This window comes from Martes martes (assembly GCF_963455335.1).
Source record: "Martes martes genome assembly, chromosome: 4".
Lineage (NCBI taxonomy): Eukaryota > Metazoa > Chordata > Mammalia > Carnivora > Mustelidae > Martes > Martes martes.
The window spans coordinates 72,847,834-72,868,549 of record NC_137891.1 but is presented as its reverse complement, the minus strand read 5'-3'; the positions used below and the strand labels follow the sequence as shown (position 1 = coordinate 72,868,549).

The window sequence follows — 20,716 nt, the reverse complement described above, 5'->3', positions numbered from 1 at the left end:
AAACTCGAGTGAGAATCCTCAAGTATACTATCTGATACATGTTCCAGCATGCATTTGCACTTTCTTCTTCTTGGCTTTTCTTTGAAAAGAAAAAAAAGAAAAAGAAAAATGAAAAAAAAAAGCCACCCAGGTAGCTCATTGTGGATTATTTTTAATAAATGAATAACATTTTGGCATAACTCAACTTCTGAAACCCCCCAAACGAAACACTGGCCACAACATCAGTTGTGTGAGTGACAAAATGGTGTTCAAATGGCACACTCAAACGGCACCAGAACAAATGAAGGCCCGTGTCTCGGTGTTTAAAACTGTGTGTTTCCCGATCCTTCCAAAGTCTGTTTTCCCCTTTCAAATGTCAGCGTCACTTCCCAGTCCAACACGCGAGCCTTGAAAGCTATCATTATCTCTGCCTCTAGCAGACAATCCATATCAAAACAGTTGTACACATAAAACCTTAACGACGTCTTGGCTCTCTCCGCTCTGATCCAGCTGTTTGAGTGAAGAGCAGTTGGTGAACAGAGCCTGGAACATGGGGAGCCCCGAGGCCTTATTTGCTAATGTAGCTTACCAGCTGCTGCTTTCTGTGGTCTTTGCTGGCGAGGCCTGGACGCGTGCCAGTTGCAGCAGGAACAAGAGAACGTGAGGAGTCTATGAAGCTCTTCCATTTACCCCTATCTGTCAGCATTTGACACCCTTCACTGCTGAGCACTTTCCCCGGGGGCTGCGAGGGGACCCTGCTGGCTTGGGCTGTGACAAGTGCTTACTCTTGGTCCCTTTTGTAGACACTATCAAACACATACTGTTTGTAGCATCTAAAGAGAGCCTGCTCTCGGTAACTGATCCAGCCTTACATGATTAATCAGGCCAGGAAAGAGACTAAGCAGTTCTCATTTTTCTTAGGAATAATGCACTCCAAGAGCCTACGAGAAGAATGTAAATGTTGATATTATTTAAGTCCCCAATTTGATTACATATTTTTGCCAGGGATTCAATTAATATGTAAATGTATACACCAGAACGAATGCGTGGGTAAATTTAATAATCAAATTTCATTTATTATTTTCCTAAGTGCATTTCCAAGAGAGAGCTAAATTATTTGTTGTCCAAACAAATTAAAGAAATCGTTTCTAGGTGATCTCCTCATGTGTTCTGTTAATTATTTAAAAACGTGTATTTTAAATAAACTTCAACATTTTTGCTATTAGACTTCTGACATTGAAGACTGATAATATCAAAAGAGGGGAAATCTGGAAAGTATATCTATGCAAAGCACATGCTACAGTTTCAAAGATTAGGAAAAAGTGAGGTTCAAAAGAAAGATTGGTTATTTTTATGAAAATGTATTTTTATCCTCAATAATGGGTCAAAATAACTTGACTGAACCTAGTTTCTTTCCAAAAAGCAACATGAATAAATAGGGCTCAGATTTCTTCACAATACACTAAAATGGGATATTTGTCATTTAGTTAGGATAAATAGTAATTATAAAACTATCACAGGAAAGCAAGAACTCTGGGGTACAATTCATTAGATATTTGCCAAATGGAAAGACATGGCACTCTCTAGAACCACCATTGTTGGGAAAGATTAAGACCACCTCAAAAAACAAATGCTTATCCCCGCAGGAGCTTCCATAATACCTCACCATCGTCCTCCCTCAAACTGGGGTCTCTCCCTCACTATGGCCCCTTCCATGAATGAAACCTTCATTACTGAAGGATTTGATGTGTTAGAGGAAAACATTATTGAAAGTTTTAAAAGTCATGGCCAAAAATTATATTGTTAATTTAACTAATTAAACTTTTGTATGCTTTCCCAGGTGATGAACCAAAGATCAGATGGTGAAGAGCAAGAAACCACCAAGGGAGGGAGGACACCCAACTTCTCAATGTCCTCAGTGTCTTTGCCAGGTTTCCGCCCTCCTCAACCAAACTTGATTTCTACTTCTGTCACATCCCCTAGATCTAAAAGGCATCTGAATTGCCCTCATGTGTGAGCATCTTGATTCATTTTTATAAACAACCAAACAAGCAATTTTACTCCATTTTTAAAGAATTTTGTTTTCTTCCTTTTTCTAGATGAGAGATGGTGTTTTGTAGTCAAGGAAACTCTGCTCATGACATCGTCAGACTGGTTTTTGAATCTAATGAGTTGTCTTGCTTTTAACTGACCTTCATTTTCTCTTCTTTTCTTTTTTTTTTAAGATTTTATTTATTTATTTGACAGACAGAGATCACAAGTAGGCAGAGAGACAGGCAGAGAGAGAGAGGAGGAAGCAGGCTCCCCGCGGAGCAGAGAGCCCAATACGGGGCTCAATCTCAGGACCCTGGGACCATGACCTGAGCCGAAGGCAGAGGCTTTAACACACTGAGCCACCCAGGTGCCCCTGACCCTCATCTTCTACCTCTGAATTAGGGATAACAATTTTTCAACAACAAATATTTATTGAGTGCCTACTTTGTGTCGGGTACTGCTATAGGTACCACATAAACAACAGTGAGCGAACACACTGAATGACATCTCTGTCCTTACACAGCTCACTTTCAAGGGCAAGAAGGGGATAAGACAATAGGATAAATATTAGATGTGGTTTGTTTGATAGTGATATGTTGTAGGGAGACAAAAATGAGAGAAAAGTACTGACCTTAAATGCTTGCCTAAGCATGGATGGATGAAGATAAAGACAATGAAGATATTCTGGCAAATGTAAGAGTAATTTTTGTGGTTTTTGGTCCCCTGGGTCACCTCTTGTGGAAGATGTGGATGTTTATCTTTTTTTTATCACCTGGAGTCACTTTCTTTGACTAGTTCTAGTTCTTGGTGAGCCACTGACAGAGCTGTGACCAAGCATTCTGGTAGCCTTATCCTTGCATCTGTGGAGATCTTTTCTGGGCGAAGCGGGGCAGCTTAAGTCATAGAGCACAGGGTTTCACTGTGAGAAAGTCAACAGCCCAGATAAAGGTTGAACTTATAATCCGGATGTTAATGGCTCTCTGGTCACAGCTCATAGGCTAACTGGTAGATACAAAGTTCAAAAAAATTTAAATACATAAAAAGGTATTCTAGGTCATTGTATACTGTTCTCTGCCATCAACTCTGTACACATAACCCCTCCTTTGGATCACAACAATGACCAGAAGGTTATGGGGTATAGCGACACACAGTTGGAAAGATGTTTTCCACCAAATTGAGGCATCCATGTCTGATTGCTTCAGGCCAACATGATTTGTCTCCTACTGCTACTGTTAAGTTATCAACGTCAGTATATCCAGGCTGACCTTGTGCTCCAGTGTGCCCTTGAGAGGACTCCTTTGCCTGGATCAAATAAAACAAACATGCAAATGTACAGCAAGCAAGCTTGACTCTTAACTGACAAAGAGCATCTCTTATAATTCCAATTAATGGCAGGATATAAAGGCAGACTAAAAGCTCTATCTTATCTGAAAGAGTTTGGGAGACCATCTGGTCAACCCTCTGATTCCAAAAATACCTGAATTAGCAGTTCCTACAAAATTGTACACCTCTATTAAGAGGAGTCTGTGAGTGGCTCTGGGTTTACCTATGATTAGTCAGTGAAGCCCTTGATTTGTAGAAATCGTGGCTTTGCATCTGCACTACAAAGTGTAGGCAGCGCTTTGTTCATGGGACTATAATCTTATATTAAAGTGTACTCAAACATGCTAATGTCTGCTCACATCTCTGCTTTGATGTGCCCAAAGAAGGGACTGAATAATGTGCCTTATTTTCAGAATACTTTCAAAGGATTGTGTGCATTGAAACAAAAAGCATGGGTTGGAAAGATAGGTGATAAGAAAATTGGGAAATTCTACAAGACATGCCCTATGGGAGTTGTGGTTTATCTATGAGAACTAGCTCTGGCTATTTATAGCATCACAAGTCAGCTGAAATGGTTCTTTATACTATATTTAAACCTGAAAATTTAACTGAATTTCATACTTTCCACTGCAATGTTAATGGGATGCTAGTAAAAATGGAGATGTCAAGTGGAATATTGACTTCTTAACATCAGTTCAGAAAGTGACATTTGAGTTCATTTAGAGGCTCTTAAATCATTAGATACACACGACATTCACTTAAAAGTACACCTCAAGAAGCAAAATTAAAACCTTGTATTCTTCTTGGGCCTGATAGCTTTCCTATGCAGAATATTTGTAAGTTCCCAAGTTACTGGGGACTTCAAGAAAAGTACAATTTTAAACTAGTATTTTATTATGGAAATCTTTCAATAATCCTTTTAATAATGTATTAGAAGACATTAAAATAGCATGAAACCAAGATAGGAAAAGGCTGGAAATCCTCTCCTATTGAGTTTAATATTAATAATTTGGTAAAATCAGTCTAGGAAAATTACAATGTCTTTCAGTTCCTTTAAAGTGTCTGACTCTGTAAGTGACCTTAAGCTCCTTTAAAACAATTAAAAAATTCAAATATTTGTCTGCCAAAATTTTATAGCATGTTAGATAATGGGATGAATATCGTTATATATAGTCTCTATACTTCTGGGTATACCTAATTTAGTTAATATTAACATTACTCATTTATGCTTTTACACACTTTGAGTTATATAAGGTCAAGGTCTCAAAACTAATCATAAAAACTAGTGACTGCTATTCATGCTAATATAATGACCCTTTCTCTAAAACAACTGCCAATAAATTTCATTATAAAAAGTTATTAAAAGGGTTAAAAACCTATTAAATGTCAAAGAATTTGCCTGACTCAAACTTCTAATAAAGAAAGAGAATAGGCTTTCTTTCTGAATTATTTAAATCTTTACTGACTGTGCACTGAACCATGAAATTAGAAAAGTGTTATTAGAAGTGTTCTCTGGTTTTTATAAAAGTTGGAGCCCAGAATGTATCAAGCCACAGTCTTTAACTAGACTAGTTAAAGCAGTAGGTTTTTAATCCCAAATACATGGCTTCTACTGATATAAAGGTCATAATTAAAACTCTATCCTGTAACTTAGTGATAATGAAATTATTATTGGAGAAGCAAACATGTTCATTTAGAACATATGAGCTACATGTTCTAATTTTAATTTGGACAAATATCTTCAATTTTTTTTGATCTTTCAATGTCCACTAACATAGACCCACTCAACTAATAATTAGGTTTTAATAGTGATAATTTTAAATCACTAATGCTAACATTTTGAATTATCTATCATTTACAGGTTTAACATCTATAAAATATATGTTTAAATTAGATAATTATGGTATGAAGAGTTAAAATGGATCATAATTCTGCATGATTATAACCCTGTGTGATGATGGCATAAATTTAGGTATCAATTATAAAAAATAGCAAATATACCTTTCACATTTTATATCTATTTCTCCAGGAAATTACATTTAGTGCAACTGATTTGAAATGGTCTATATCTGACAGGCAGGTAAGTATCCACACCGCCAATCAGTCTCAACTGCTCAGTGCTAGCCTTTAGTAATTGTGGGTTGTTGTTTTTGTTGTTTATGTGAGGAGTCAATGGATTTACAAAAAGATGCAACAAAATTTAAAATGATACAAAATATCAATTTCAAAACAACATCAAAAAGTGAGTGTATTGGGGTGCTGGGGTGGCTCAGTTGGTTAAGCATCTGCCTTTGGCTCAGATCATGATACCAGTGTCTTGGGATTGAGCCCCACAGTGGGATTCCTGATCATCGAGGAGCCTGCTTCTCCCTCTCACTCTGCTGCTCTCCCTGTTTGTGCTATCTGTCTCTCTCTCAAATAAATAAATAAAATATATTTTTTTAAAAAGTGAGTGTCTTTACCCACACTCAGCTCACAACAGAGCAAATGGGTAATTGGAATGATTCATGGTATAGCATACCGCTATATGAACTGACAAGAGAAAAAGGTTTTGGTAGAGGAAGGCAGAAGAACTCTCTTTTAAGAATTAGAACCTGGGGGCTCCATAATAATCTGGCATCTTCTCAGTGTTCTATATATGGTTAGAAATGGTGGGAACTCTGGGGATCTTCCCATTCTTTGTTTAAGGTCAACTGTGCCCACGAATGTAATACTTAATGCTGATTTACTCTCTGTACTAAGCAGTGGTCTGCATAGATTCCTTTGCGTGTGGATGGTAATTGTTCAAATCTTGGATCCTTGGCAATCCTTAGAGCCACTCAATCCTTTTGCCCTGATTTCTCAATTTCAGCCATTACAGTCAGTTACACAAGTTACACAAGATATACAAGATACTATTGGCATATGGGTAGTCCCTCATTGACTGTACTAAGTCAAGTTTGACTTTAATGGAAAAGTTGATAAACTTGGTATCAACCAGGATGTGGTAGGGTGCACCCAGCTACGTGTGATATTGGAAGAATAAGCAGGAAGGATATTGGGAGACTTCCTTTTCCTTGGGTGCTCTGGGATCTTGCTTTTCTTTCTTTTTGGGTTTCAATCTATCCTTCTCTATCCTTCTCTGTAAGCCTCTGATCTCGGAGACTAAGCATTCCCTTCATGGTCAAATACTTCCTCACTTTCTTTTACTTCCTCGTTCATGCTGCACTCTTCTTTCTGGTAATTGTAGTCTTAAGTTCTTTTATCAATAATATCTACGACTCACTGGTCCTCCTTGATACTCTAAGCACAGAGCCCTGATTAACCCTCCCAATTGCCAGATGAGACCATCACACCCATGAAGGAACCAAGGCTTGGTGAGGGGATCTTTCTGCTGTTCAGTAAGTGGACCAGCTAGAATTTGTCACAAGCTGCCTGATCTTCAAAGTCTGTATCATAACCATGGCACCTCTACTGTTGATCCAGTACGTGAACTGATATTTTTAATATAGTTGGAAGAGCTTGCTGGGGAACATGCAGCTAGAACCTAGAAAGACTGACTTTAAAGCACTGATGCTTTGGGTGAGAAATTCAGTTGGAAATGCGTTGCTGAACACTTGCTCTGTGCCTAGTACTATGATAGGTCACATGGGGAAATAATGGCAGATAAGACTGTACCTATGATTGAAGAGGTGACAGGGCAGGGAGACATACAGTAATACAAGTCAGGTGGGGAGTCATTGCCATAACCAAAAATGCACTGCTATATAGACTTGCAGAGCAGGAAGTGTGATTTCCGAGGGGACTGAAATGTGCAAATAATGTTGCCACAAGAAGTCCGTCTGCAATGACTGAAATTGCTGTGAGCATCGTGGAGAACTGAGGATGCTTTTTAAACAAAACAAGCAAGCAAAAGCAGACATAGACCAATAAAAACAGAGAACAAGCTGATGGTGGCCAGAGGTGGGGTGGATGGGCAAAATGGTGAACGGTGAAGGGAGTGCAAATACAGGCTTCCAGTTATGGAATGAGTAAGTAGGAGGGAGGTTGGGGGGTGAAAAGCACAGCACAGGGATACAGTCAATGGTACTATTTTGGCGTTGCGTGGGGACAGATGGCAGCTATGCCTGTGGTGAGCAAAGCATAACGTATAGACTTGTCCAATCACTCTATTGTACCCCTGAAGCTACAGTGACACTGTGTGTCAACTCTACTTCAATAAAAGAATGCTTCTTAAATAGGAGGGCATTTGAAAAGTGGAAATAAGTGGGAATCAAACTCGGAAGGCAATACGATGAGCACTAAGATACATCCTTTGACTGTTGGACGGTCAACTCTACTTGCTACGGTTTCACAGAAGTGATGATTTGTCTAAGAGACTGTGAAAAATTGAGCAAAAATAAAATCATCGTGTGGCTTTTCCACCTAAGTAAACCTTAACCATTCAGTACACAATCAAATCACATTTTTAAAAAAAACTGTGACTGAGAGTCATCTGATAGTCTGATTTCTGCTTGAGAATTAGCAATTTGAGTGTCCACTGTTTTCCCTGTTAAGTTTTAGGATTGCTAGAGACTTTGTAGTTTTAAGACTACCTGTCAAAATATTCTAAAGTATCAAGTTGTTCTGAGAGAAGCCCATAAAACACACTAACAGCTGATGCTACATTAGCAGAGAGACTATTTTATCAAACCCTAAATACGGGTTTACAGTTTCAAAAATAACTTGGGTTTTTATACTAGGTCCTGAAAAAAGAGTTATGGGCACACAAACATAGTCATTTGGATCAGGATCTCTGCAACATTCCTTTCATTAACTGCCAGTGTTGCCACATAAACTAAGCTTTCATAGAATAAGTGACTCAAACACTTTGATCAAAACTTTTCTTGATATTTGCCCCACTTGTCAATCAGTGCCATTCACCTGTTAGGGATGGACGTTATTCAGTAGGAAAAAGAAAAACAAAGGAGGTGAGAAGGTGCAAGGGTTTCTGTGGTCTAGGCTGGGCTCCTGGATTAATTATGTGAATGCTTCACGACTTGCTGAGACAAAAAGGAAAAGTACAAGGAGTATAAGACAGATGGACTGTGAGGAATGAGCGCTGAGTGGACATGATTTGCCTAAAAATATGTTGCCTTTCCCCCTCACGGTAAAAGACTAAATGGATGCTTGATGGGTTTATGAGGGCTGGTATCAGGAACTTTTAACAGAAAAGAAGATCTTTCTGCACGTTACATTCAATTTTTGATGAAGAGAACTTTTTCCACCAGCTTTATCATTAAGTGGTATCTCTCCTACTTGTTATCCCTGAAGAAGTGGATGGCTGGGACTCTGGGGAGCCATTGACCTTAAAGCACAGTAGGGGGCGCCTTCTAGGCCATGGTCTACAAAGGGTTCATCCACATGAGGGTGATGAATCCATGTTAGATTATAATAATTCTAATGTGGGCTCTGCCCTGACAGGAAGGCTATCTTAGAATAAGAATTCAATTAAGTTAGCAGTAGCTCTTAATATTCATGCCCATAATCTGGGTAACATAATTTCAGCAAAATGTCTAAAAATTCCCAGGAAAGCAGGTGTCCTTTTTAATTTAAATTTAATTTAGTGTCTTGGTAATTTTGTTTTGTTTTAATTCTTGCTGAGAACCATCTAGAATGCTTTTGCCCACTTTTCTGCCCTAGTTAAACACCTGGTTCTAAATGAAATGGAAAAAATATTCTTTCTATCATGAATCATGAAGGATTTCAAGAGCATGAACTTTTTTCTCAATAATCATTTTGCCATTTTTTGACTGCAGAATATGGACTTAGTGTTCTCTGATCTATGGACATACCCTTTCTAATGAATGCATTTATTTCTTTATTCCTTCCTCCCTCCTTCCCTCCCTCCCTCCCTTCCTTCCTTTCTTTCTTGTAAAGATTTATTTATTTGAGAGAAAGAAAGAGCATGAGCAGGAGAGGGGCCAAGGGAGAGAGAAAAACTGAAGCAGACTCCCTGCTGATCATGGAGCCTGAGGTGGGGCTCCATCTTCCAATCCTGAAATGACCTGAGCAGAAATCAAGAGTTGGAGGCTTAACTGACTATACCACCCAGGCACCCCTAGTGAATGCATTTCTGATCTTTTAAGATTTTTTATTTATTTCTTTGACAGAGACAGATCACAAGTAGGCAGAGAGGCAAGCAGAGAGAGGAGGAAGCAGGCTCCCCACTGAGCAGAGCCCGATGTGGGACTCGATCCCAGGACCCTGAGATCATGACCTGAGCCGAAGGCAGAGGCTTTAACCCACTGAGCCACCCAGGCGCCCGCATTTCTGATCTTTAAAGTGCTATGTGCAAAAACAAAAATAAAATAAAGTAAAGTAATAGTTAACTGAGAAGTTTGTTTGGTTGGAATCTTATTAATAAAGATTTTAAGGGCACCTGGGTGGCTCAGTGGGTTAAGCCTCTGCCTTCAGCTCAGGTCATGATCTCAGGGTCCTGGGATTGAGCCCCACATCAGGCTCTCTGCTCAGCAGGGAGACTGCTTCCCCCTCTCTCTCTCTGCCTGTCTCTCTGCCTACTTGTGATCTCTGTCTGCCAAATAAATAAATAAAATCTTTTTAAAAAAAGTTTTTAATCTGCTGGGGGATATTTTTTAAAATTAGAAGTGATATTCAATTTGTTACTTTATTTCCTAAATTTTAGTAATAGCATTGGCATATTTTAGCAAGAAAAAAGGACTACCATCACTTCATATAAAGCCTAGAAGTCTATTTTGAGGCTAAATCCAAATACTAACAGAGCTATTTAAACAATAAAATCCTGTATCCTAGAAGTTCTTACTGGCATATAGTTATATACAGTTTGCTGAATGAGAAGCTACACTAATTGACATACTCATCAAGCTTTGGTTCAAAAGGAAAGACCAACAGGAGCAAAGTTCTGGACTTGAAAAGGATGTATTTTTGTAGGACTGGCTTAATTGCTAAGCTGATGAATGTTCTGGTGGAACATTTCGGTGTCACCAGAATAAAAATTGTTTAGCACGAGAACTTATTGCAACAAAGTTACTAGTAAGAGCCCCTGTTGTATTAGAATTTGCTTTTTACACATTAGCTTTTATTCTTTCTGTTCTTTTCTGATGCAATGTCAGGGGAGAAGCTTAACTTAGGTGCATTTTTTTCCCCAAATAATACCCTGCATCCGGAAAAAGTGTTACTTGACAGAACGGCAGTTTTGCATATAATTAGGATCTTACTCACTGGTCAGTTATATATATTGATACTTGCAACTCTGCTGTCCTTTTTTCCCTGATAATAAAATAACCCAAATAGCAATGTCAAATCAAGGAGTTGTTAAGAATGCTACATACAGGTGCCACTGAAGGCAGGATATTTCTTGTAAGTTTATGAAAGATGTGCGTTGCTCATGGATAAAATGTAGTTTAATGATGTGGAAATAAGTTCATGGTTCTTCTATACTGTATTTACAATTTTGTGTCTAAAACATATTTAATATCTCTAGCATAATTATATGACCACAAGATGACAGCCCCAATAAATAGGAAAAATCTCAATTACATTGATCAACTAAAGGAAAAGAGAAAAACTCGCATCACTGAAGTTTAGAGCCTATTACAAGGAAGCAAGAAAGAATATCTACCCTGCAGTTTTTAAATTTAAGACCATCTGATCATTTTTCTGCATCTGCATTTATAGAAGCTAATAGAATTTTTCAGTTACAATTTATTTTCTAAAGAAAAAAGTGCTCTCGGAAAAGACAGAAGTCAGAACCTATTAAAAAAAGTGTATTATATTCTATTTCCCCTTTCACAGGCCAGGAGTATTTTAGTTGAAGACTATAAATACTTATATTTTACTGTTTTCCCTTTTAAACGAAACAGTTAGGGAAAAAGCTTTGGGGGGGCTTATGTTTCTTGCTTCCCCCGACCAGAACTTTCTTTGGATGTTCACTGCATGTGACGCAAAGGCAGGGACAGGCCTGGGTTTGGTGGGGTGGAGGGCAGAGGGAGCCATAGGGGAGGGGGTGGCAGGGACCAGAGGAACTAAAGGGAGAGGGGTCCAGGCTCTACCCTTCAGTGTCTCAAGGGAACCTCCTCAGTGAGATTTGCCCTGATAAGTCTGCAAGAGTAGATCCCTCCTTCCCAAGCCAGGCATCTTTTTCCAGCATGATCACCATTTATCATTATCTAGGGTGGGGCTATGCAAACTTTAACACAAACACAACGACCCCAGGGATCTTTTTAAAATGTGACTCTGATTCAGGAAGTCTTGGGAAGGGACTGGGATTCAGCATTTCTAACAGTTCCCAGGTGGTGCCAGTGTGTCCCACGCAGTGTGTTTCAGGATTATTTGACTTCCCTGAGCAGAATCCAAATTCTGAAGGCAGAGTACCTTGCCTGTGTTTTTTTACTGTTCTGTTCTCAGTGCCAAACTCAGACACACTAAAGAACCAGGCTCAGAGAGGAGAATTATGCCTTAGCAGTTGAATACAGAACCATCTGGTAGAGCTCCAAGCTCTCCCAGAGAGTTTGGCCTATTGTTTGTGGATTCTCTTGCTAGTTTTCATGCCAGGAGATTATGGTACAGAATTACCAGCTGACAATAGGACATGTTGGCCGGCTTTTATGTGGGTAGTCTGATGAGAAATTTATTTCTTGTAAGTACCAGGTGATTATTAATTAATAGTGGATCAAGAATGGAGAGGCCTTCATCTACCAAACATGACAGAACTTGCTGGGTAAGGTAAGAATGAAACCATGACTCTTGGTCGTCAAAAATTTTCAAATTCCAGAGTAAAATCCTTCTAAGATACTTAAAGATTAGTATTTAGAATTTCTTAACATATAAAAACTTAAGAAAGAACTCAATGAAAATAAAAGTACAACAATAAAATTTGTGAAATGCAGCAAAAAGCAGTGTGTAGATGGAAACTTATACCATTAAATGCGTTTTTTAAACAAGAAGAAAGATCTAAAATTAATAACCTAAGCATTTTATCTTGTGAACCAGAGAAGGAAAAGCAATTTGAGTCTAAACATAGGAGAAGAAAAGAAATAATAAAAATTAAAGGTGAAATCAATGAAATTGACAACAAAGAAACAATAGGAAAAAAATCAACAAAGCCAAAAGCTGGTTCTTTGAAAAATCAATAAAATTGATAAACCTCTGGACAGGCTAACTAACAAAAAAAACTGAGGATACTAATTACAGTATCAAATATGGAAAAGGAGTCATCCTTATTGATGCCAAACACATTAAAATGATAATAAGAGAATGATACGAAAAACTCTAGGGTCACAAATTTAACAATTTAGATGAAATAGAACAACTCCTTGAGATTCATAAACTACCAAAACTCATACAAAGAAAAATAGATAACCCAAATAATCCTATACCTATTAGATAAATTAACCAATAATCAACAATGTTCTGAAAAGAATCACCGGGTCCAGGTAGTTTCTAACACGCATTTGTGGAAGAAATCATAACAATTCTGCACAATAGCTCCAGAAACAGAGGAAACACTTCCTAACCTATGTTGTAAGACTCCACATTTCCTATGACTTCTATAGATTAACTCCAGACCAGTAACTCCAGACCAGTAACTCTCATAAAGATAAATACAAAAACTTCAATAAAACATTTATAAGTTAAATCTAATGATATAATTACATACCACAAACAAGTAGAATTTATTCTAAGTATGCAAAGCTATCTCAACATTAGAAATCTATCCATGTAATCCAACACCTTCCCAGGTTAAAAAAAAGGGGGGGTGGATAAAAATTGATGTTAAATGTACAAACTTCTATCAAGTAGTAAAGTAATTAAATGCTCAGTTTAATGAATATTGGCAATATTGTGCTATAATTATGTGATGTGATAAATATCACTACAATGGCAATTATATTGTAATATATAATGTATTAAAGTAACACATTTTGCCCCTTAAATTTACACTATGTTATATGTCAAATATATTCAGTGAAATAAACAGGCTAAAAAAGAAAAATCATATAATCATATCAATAGATGCGGAAAAGGCATGTGACAAAATCTAAACCCATTAATGATAAAAAAAACTTTTAGCAAATTAAGAATAAGAAGGAACTTAACTTCATTTTTAAAAATCTATGAACACCTTTCAGCTAACATCATATTCAATGGTGAAAAATTGGATATTTTCTCCTTATAATTGGAAACAAGGCAAAGATGTCCCTTTTCACCACTCTTATTTAATGTTATACTGAAAGTCCAACTAAACAATAGGACAATAAAAGGAAATAAAGGACTACACAGCTCAGAAAGAAAGAAAACCTTCTCAATTTGCAGGTGACATGATTGTCTATGAAGAAAATCCCACAGATTCAACAATAACAACAACAACAACAACAACAACAACAACAAGGCTCTTCAAAATAATAAGCTGGTAAAGTAAGTATGAAGGATTTGATGCTTTCCTATTTGATGCCCTGAAAAACTGGAATTTGAAACTTAGGAAAAGTTACTTATAATAGCATTCCAAGAATGAGATATTTAGGCATAAACGTAACAAAACATATACGGGATCTACATATAGAGAACTACGAACACTGAAGAAAAAAAATCAATGAGATCTAAATAAAAGGAGAGACATTCTGTGTTCAAGGATTGAAAGACTCAATATTGTTAAGATGTCAGTTCCTCTCAACTTGATCTATAGATCCAACATAATCCCAATCAAATCTCAGCATGCCATTTCATAGATTTAAGAACACTTCATACATATAAGAAGTTTACTTGGAAAACAAAGGACCTAGAAGAGCCAACAGAATACTGAAGAAGAACAAAGTTGGAGGACTCACGCTGCCTGATTTCAAGACTTATTATCGAGCTGCAGTAATGAAGATAGAATGGTATTGGCAAGACAATAGACACATGGATCAATGAACAGAATAGATAGCCCAGAATAGATCCATACAAATACAGTCACTGATCCTTGGCAAAAGAGCAAAGGCAATTCAATGGAGAAATAAAATCTTTTCAACAAATGATGCTGGAACTATTAGACATGTATGTGTAAAAGAAAAAAAGTGTATGAAATGTTTCATTCAGTACCAGGGGGAATGGAAAATGGTATAGCAACTTTGGAAGACATTTTGACAGTTTCTTACAAAATTAATATAGTCTTACCAAACAATTTAGTGATCACATTCCTAGGTAATTACCCATTGATATGAAAACTTATGTCCCCCCTCCAAGAACATGCACACAAATGTTTGTAGTGGATTTTTTCATAATCACCAAAAAAACCCTTCAGTAGGTGAATGTATAAATAAAATCTGGTATATCCATGCAATGGAATATTTTTCAGTGATAAAGAGAAATGAGCTTAAAGCCATGAAAACACATGAGTGAATCTTAAATGTATATTGCTAAGTGAAAGGAGCCAGAGTATTTTCAATTATATAACATTCTGGAAAAGGCAAAACTAGATTGATCATAAACATGATGGTCAAGTGTTCAGGAAGAAGAGGTGGTTAAATAGATAAAACAAAGGGTATTTTTTTTTAGGGCAGTGAAACTGTTCTGTATGATGTTGCAATGGTGGAGACAAGACATTATGCATGTGCCAAAACCTACAGAAATTAATAGCACACAAAGTAAATCTCATGTATGAAAATTAAAAAACATATTTAGGAGGTTGGGGAATCCCAGGATGGAATGAAGAATATGACAAAATAATCTTCATTTATTGCCAATATATGAAACAACCTCAATAAGGAGAAGGGTAAGAAGTTGCTGAGCTAAGTAACTTCGGACATGAGTAGTCTATCAGACAAAAGGCAAAAGAAACTGTGTTTGCACTGTATCCTAGTTGATAGAGCTGTTTCCCACAGGAGTATGGGTTACCAATTCTGATACCGGTATACATGCTACCTAGAATGGGAGAGTAAAGTAAATGGAGTGGTCAGTGGGGCCAGCCTTCTCACTATTGTTGTAGGTTACAGATAAGCGAGGGCAGAAGGCTCTGTGGCAATGGATTGGAGTTGAAGACACCAGTATGAAGTACTATTTAGTTTACTATAGACACAGATGGCTACATATACAAACCTTTATAGATATGTGTATAAATACAGGTTAATATTCATGCATAGAGTCCCCTGCTCTGTCAGCTGAGAGGTACTGGGAGCAGCGAAACCCCAGTAGCTGTGAGCATAGTGAGTGCCCATATCTGAGTTTCTGATATCATTCTCTAATAAAAGGAACCAGGGCTCTTTGGAAAAAGGTCTGGTTCTAGGACAGGACCAGAAAATATAGAAGATGAACCTGCAGTATTTTTGTAGTGACAGAAAATAAGAAAATGTCCAAAATAAAAAAACAAACAACATACACACAGATACACAGACACACACACAGTCATGGGTGTTTGTTAGAGAGATACAGAACCCAACTGAAATAGTTCCCAATAGCCACACTGGAACAATTTGAGATGATAGATAGATAGATAGATAGATAAACAGATAGTTAAAATAGTATTAGATTATAACCCAATGTGTAAAAATATATCCTCATGGATCCGTAATGAAAAAAGTAAATGAAGAGATAAATAAAAAAAAACAAATAAATGGAAGAGAATAGACAAGTCTCCAATGCAGAATAATTTCAAATGATTTATGTAGATACTCACCTTCAAGGCTGGGGATCATAACTCCTCACTCCCTAAATGTGGGTTGTACATAATGACTTTCTTGCAAAGAATGCAATATGGTAAGGGAGAATTTAAAAAATTGAAAAATTAAAATTAATTAATTAAAAATTAAAAAAACCCACAGTATCTCTATAGTGCAGAGACCTGACAAACACTACTTCAGCCCCATGATCAAGGTTACCATCAACCATGATAAGTGATATTGACAATATGAACCCTTGGCATGATCTGATGAGAATGGTAATTTATGGTTTTCCTTCTGGAACTGTATTATTCCAACGTAATTGTGAAAAAAACATCTGATGAATCCTGGTCAAGGGACATTCTACAAAATACCCGACGGGAGTTCCTAAAACTGTCAAAGTTGTCAAAAACAAGGAAAATCAGAGAAACTGCCATTGCCCAAGAGGAGCCTAAGGACAGATGATAATGAAATGTAATGTGTTATCCTGGATGGTATCCCGGGAGAGAAAGGAGACATTAGAGAAAAGCTGAGGATATCTAAATAAAGTATGGACTTTTTAGATAAGAATCATGTATCAGTATGTGTTCATCATCTGTGACAAGTGTACCACAGTCACATAAGATGTAAATAATAGGGGCAACTAGATCTGGGGCATGCAGGACCCTCTGTACTATCTTCACAATTATTTAGTAAATTTAAAACTTCTCTAAAATTTAAAAAAAAAATCATTTTTTTAAACTGGCCCGGTTTTACTGCTAGTAGCTGAGCTATACGCTAACCAAGAATCAAGTATATTAGTTCCCAAACCTGTTTATGCCATCACACTTATTAATGCAATTGCAACATTTATTCAAATAACATACAAACTGATTAAATCTGCATGCATGCAAAGAGAATTGTTTCTGTATAAATCAAATTTAATGCTCTGGAAAGACTGAATAAAGATATGCTATTTAAAAACTTGCTGCCTAATTATGACAGAATGATACTGTTAAAGATTATAAAAATATTGCAAGCATGTATAAAAAAAATCTTCCTTCAGGTTGTCTCATAAGAATCTTTAACTTCTTGCACATTTTAAAGAAACTGAAAGAGAAAATAGGAATAGACAGAATTTTATAGCTGTGGTTCATACTACAAATTGCACGCAGGGCTGCGATCATGGGCCCAAACACTGAGAGAACGTTGGTCCTTCCCCCAGATGACTGGATATTCTTTGCTCATCTGCTTTTTTGGCCAAGTAACTACTGTGTCCTGATCTTTCTACTACCTTCTCAAAATCTTAGTTGGATGTAGAAAGAAGTTCTCTACAGATTACGATCTCACATGCATGAATCACAGTGAGGCTGAAAATGTTCGCACTGGAATTTTGTCAACCTCCCCACCCACCAAGTGCTCACTATGCTGGCACTTGTTGGGATCGTTCAAAAATAAGGTGCTAAACTTCCACGAAACATCTGTGGAAGATACTAGTAAAATACTGCATACTAGTACAGATCTTCTTCGACTGACAATGGGGTTATATCCTAACAAAGTATAAGTCAAAAATGCATTTAACCCCCAACCTACCAAACATCACAGCCTAGCCTAGCCTACGTTAAAGGTGCTCCACACACTTACAGTAGCCCACAGTTGGGCAATACCTTACATAATTTATTGAATACTGCACTGCAAGTGAAAAACAGAATGGTTGTATGGGTGCAGAGTGGTTTTAAGTGGTTTTAAGTGGTTTTAAGTGTGTTGATGGTTGATGGTTGATTATCACGATTATCACGATCATGTGATAATCATGCCCCTGCCCAGCATCACGAGCAAGGATTGTACTATGTATCACTAGCCTGGCAAGTGATTCAAACTCAAAAGTCCAAATATAATTTCTACTGAGCATGTATTGCCTTTGTACTACCATGTAGTCAAAAAATCTTTTTTTTTTAAAGATTTTATTTATTGGAGAGAGAAAGAGAGTGAGAGAGAGCTCATGAGAGCAGGGTGAGGGGCAGAGGGAGAAGCAGACTCCCTGCTGAGCTGGGAGCCCAACTCGGGACTCAATCCCAGGACCTGGAATCATGACCTGAACAGAAGGCAGATGCTTAACCAACTGAGCCACCCAGGCGCCCTAACTGAAAAATGTTAAGTCATACCTTGGCAAGTTGGGAACTATGTGTATACTGGTAGACTATCTGACTATGTTTGTTCTTTGCTCTTTTCTTTGTTTTTAAGATTTTATTTATTTATTTTTTAATTTTTTAAAAAGATTTTATTTATTTATTTGACAGAGATCACAGGTAGGCAGAGAAGCAGGCAGAGAGAGAGGGGAAGCAGGCTCCCTGCTGAGCAGAGAGCCCGATGCAGGGCCCGATCCCAGGACCCTGGGATCACAACCCGAGCCGAAGGGAGAGGCCCAACTGAGCTGCCCTGAGCTGCCCAGGCGCCCCAAGATTTTATTTATTTTTGAGAGAGAACAATAGCAATAGAGAGCACAAGTTGGAGAGGAGCAGAGGGAGAGGGAGAAGCAGACTCGCTGCTAAACAGAGCACCCGATATGGGACTCGATTCCAGGACCCTGCAATCATGACTTGAGCTAAAGGCAGACACTTAACTGACTGAGCCATGCAGGCACCCCTGTTCTCTTTTGAGTGAGACTCTATTGAGCTCTCTAGCTGCTGAGAATTTCCATGAATATTGGCTATTTCTCCTCCACAGTCTGTTTAAGGGCAGAAACCAGAAATTTCTTGAGTGACTTGTCACTTTTGAAAAGAATACATAACATGAATGCCAGGAAGTTTTTCTCACCATGATAGATGAAGACCTATTGTTGGCCAAATGTTACAGGATGTGGGCCTTATCATCAACCACACTGAAGGCAAACAAACTTCAGACTTTTTTACCTGACTAGTGAGTCTACTGTGAGGGACTTCATCCATCTATGCCTGCCATACATTGCACACTTTTCTAAGTGCTGGAAGTGTATTAATGAGTATATCCATGTTTTTATTTTCCCTGGTTGATTTTTAAAACTTTGCTATTAAAACTTTCTTAAGGGATATTTTCCATTTCTACAGAAATACAGGAGTACCTTTTCAGAATGATGGAATTTTTATTTTGTTTTGGAGAAGGAAAAGTGTGAAGGGTGTTTTGAGTGTGTGTGGGTAGATGGCAGTAGGAATATACGTGTTCCCAAGAACATTTTGGCTTCCGAAAGACTTTGTGAGCACTGAAGTAATGCTGGTTTCTGGAATCACCTATCTGAGGCATTTCTGAGCCAAGATTCGAAAGCCAGAGCCAAGAATGAGAATCGTGTATGATTTATTGAGAGAAGAAAGTCTATTTGTATTAGACTCAATCTCCAAAGAGAAATGTCTAAAAATTGCAAAAAATATTGCAAAATGTTGAAGGCAAAATTAATTTTTATTTACAACATGGATATGATGCCATTAAGAATGTTTAAAGGCAGAAAAGAAAGTTGCAAAGGATACAAAAGTATGCAGCATGTCCAACACTGGAAGGTTGGACTCTGTTATCACCAAGAACTCTGTAGGTTGTATCATTATCTTTTCGATTCTGAATCTCCATTTAATCGTTCAAGAGGAGGATTCCTGAATTTCATTCATCCCAGCAGGAAGTGAGCACAAAGAAGACCTTTTGAATACAAATCACAGTTTATAGTCCCTTTCAATAGTACTTTTTAGTGTTTAGGACTAAGTGCAAGAACTTTCTGGTGGTGATTTCTTTTTTTTTTTTTTTTTTAAAGATTTTATTTATTTATTTGACTGAGAGAGATCACAGTAGACAGAGAGGCAGGCAGAGAGAGAGGGAGAGAGGGAAGCAGGCTCCCTGCTGAGCAGAGAGCCCGATGCGGGACTCAATCCCAGGACCCTGAGATCATGACCTGAGCCAAAGGCAGCGGCTTAACCCACTGAGCCACCCAGGCGCCCCTCTGGTGGTGATTTCTGTCACTGCTTCTGCATCACACACAGAGAGCCTACTAGGAGATATTTATGTATGTATGTATGTATGTATTTATTTAAAATAGAGATAGTATTTCCTAACATGGTGAGCAAGGATGCATGTTATAGATTCTGCGGAGTCAAAAATGCATCTTCCTTAGAAACTCTTCTGAAGTCACTTGAAGACATCGGGGGTGAAGATATTATGTAGATCGTCTACCAAGAGACTAATACACTAGCACAGAATAACTCAATATTCTGCACACTCTCTTTGCCATGAAGTTTCTCAAAGATGATGTTCAGAGGTCAGTGATTATTTTTTTTAGGGGCAATCTCCATGATAGTGTAGACTCAGAAAAGTGATTTTCTTTTAGAATGGCAAGACAAACAAAATTAGAGCACTAAAAAATTTAAAAGTCCACAATTTGGGGCACCTGGGTGGCTCAGTCGGTTAAATGTCCAACTCTTGATTTCAGCTCAGGTCATGATCCCAGGGTTGTGAGATCCAGTCCTGTGCTGGGCTCCCCAGTCAGCGTGGAGTCTGCCTGTGATTTCTCTCTCTCCCTCTGCACCTCCCCACTGTACTCTCTCTCTCAAATACATAAATAAATCTTAAAAAAAAAATAAAGTCCATAATTTATAATCTCACGGTTGTGCAGTAGAATAATTTGAACCCAAATTCTTCTGGTTAAGTATTTTTGATATTTTTGTGACATTTTTGGCAGTTGGTTTTGTATCTAAGGAGCAAAAAAGGTGAGAGCAGAGGGTATGGCTCATGCCCTGGTGATAATATGG

At 37.7% G+C, this 20,716-nt stretch overlaps 1 protein-coding gene and 1 pseudogene across 3 annotated transcripts in view; both read right to left on the bottom strand.

Moving 5' to 3' along the window:
- TOX (thymocyte selection associated high mobility group box) overlaps positions 1–20,716 on the bottom strand; it is a 300,152-nt gene that overhangs the window by 53,222 nt on the left and 226,214 nt on the right. The gene's annotated exons all lie outside the window — the stretch shown is intronic.
- On the bottom strand, positions 5,924–6,515 carry LOC308341863 (rRNA-processing protein FCF1 homolog; annotated as a pseudogene). Its single transcript has one exon. The product of its transcript is annotated as an rRNA-processing protein FCF1 homolog (transcript).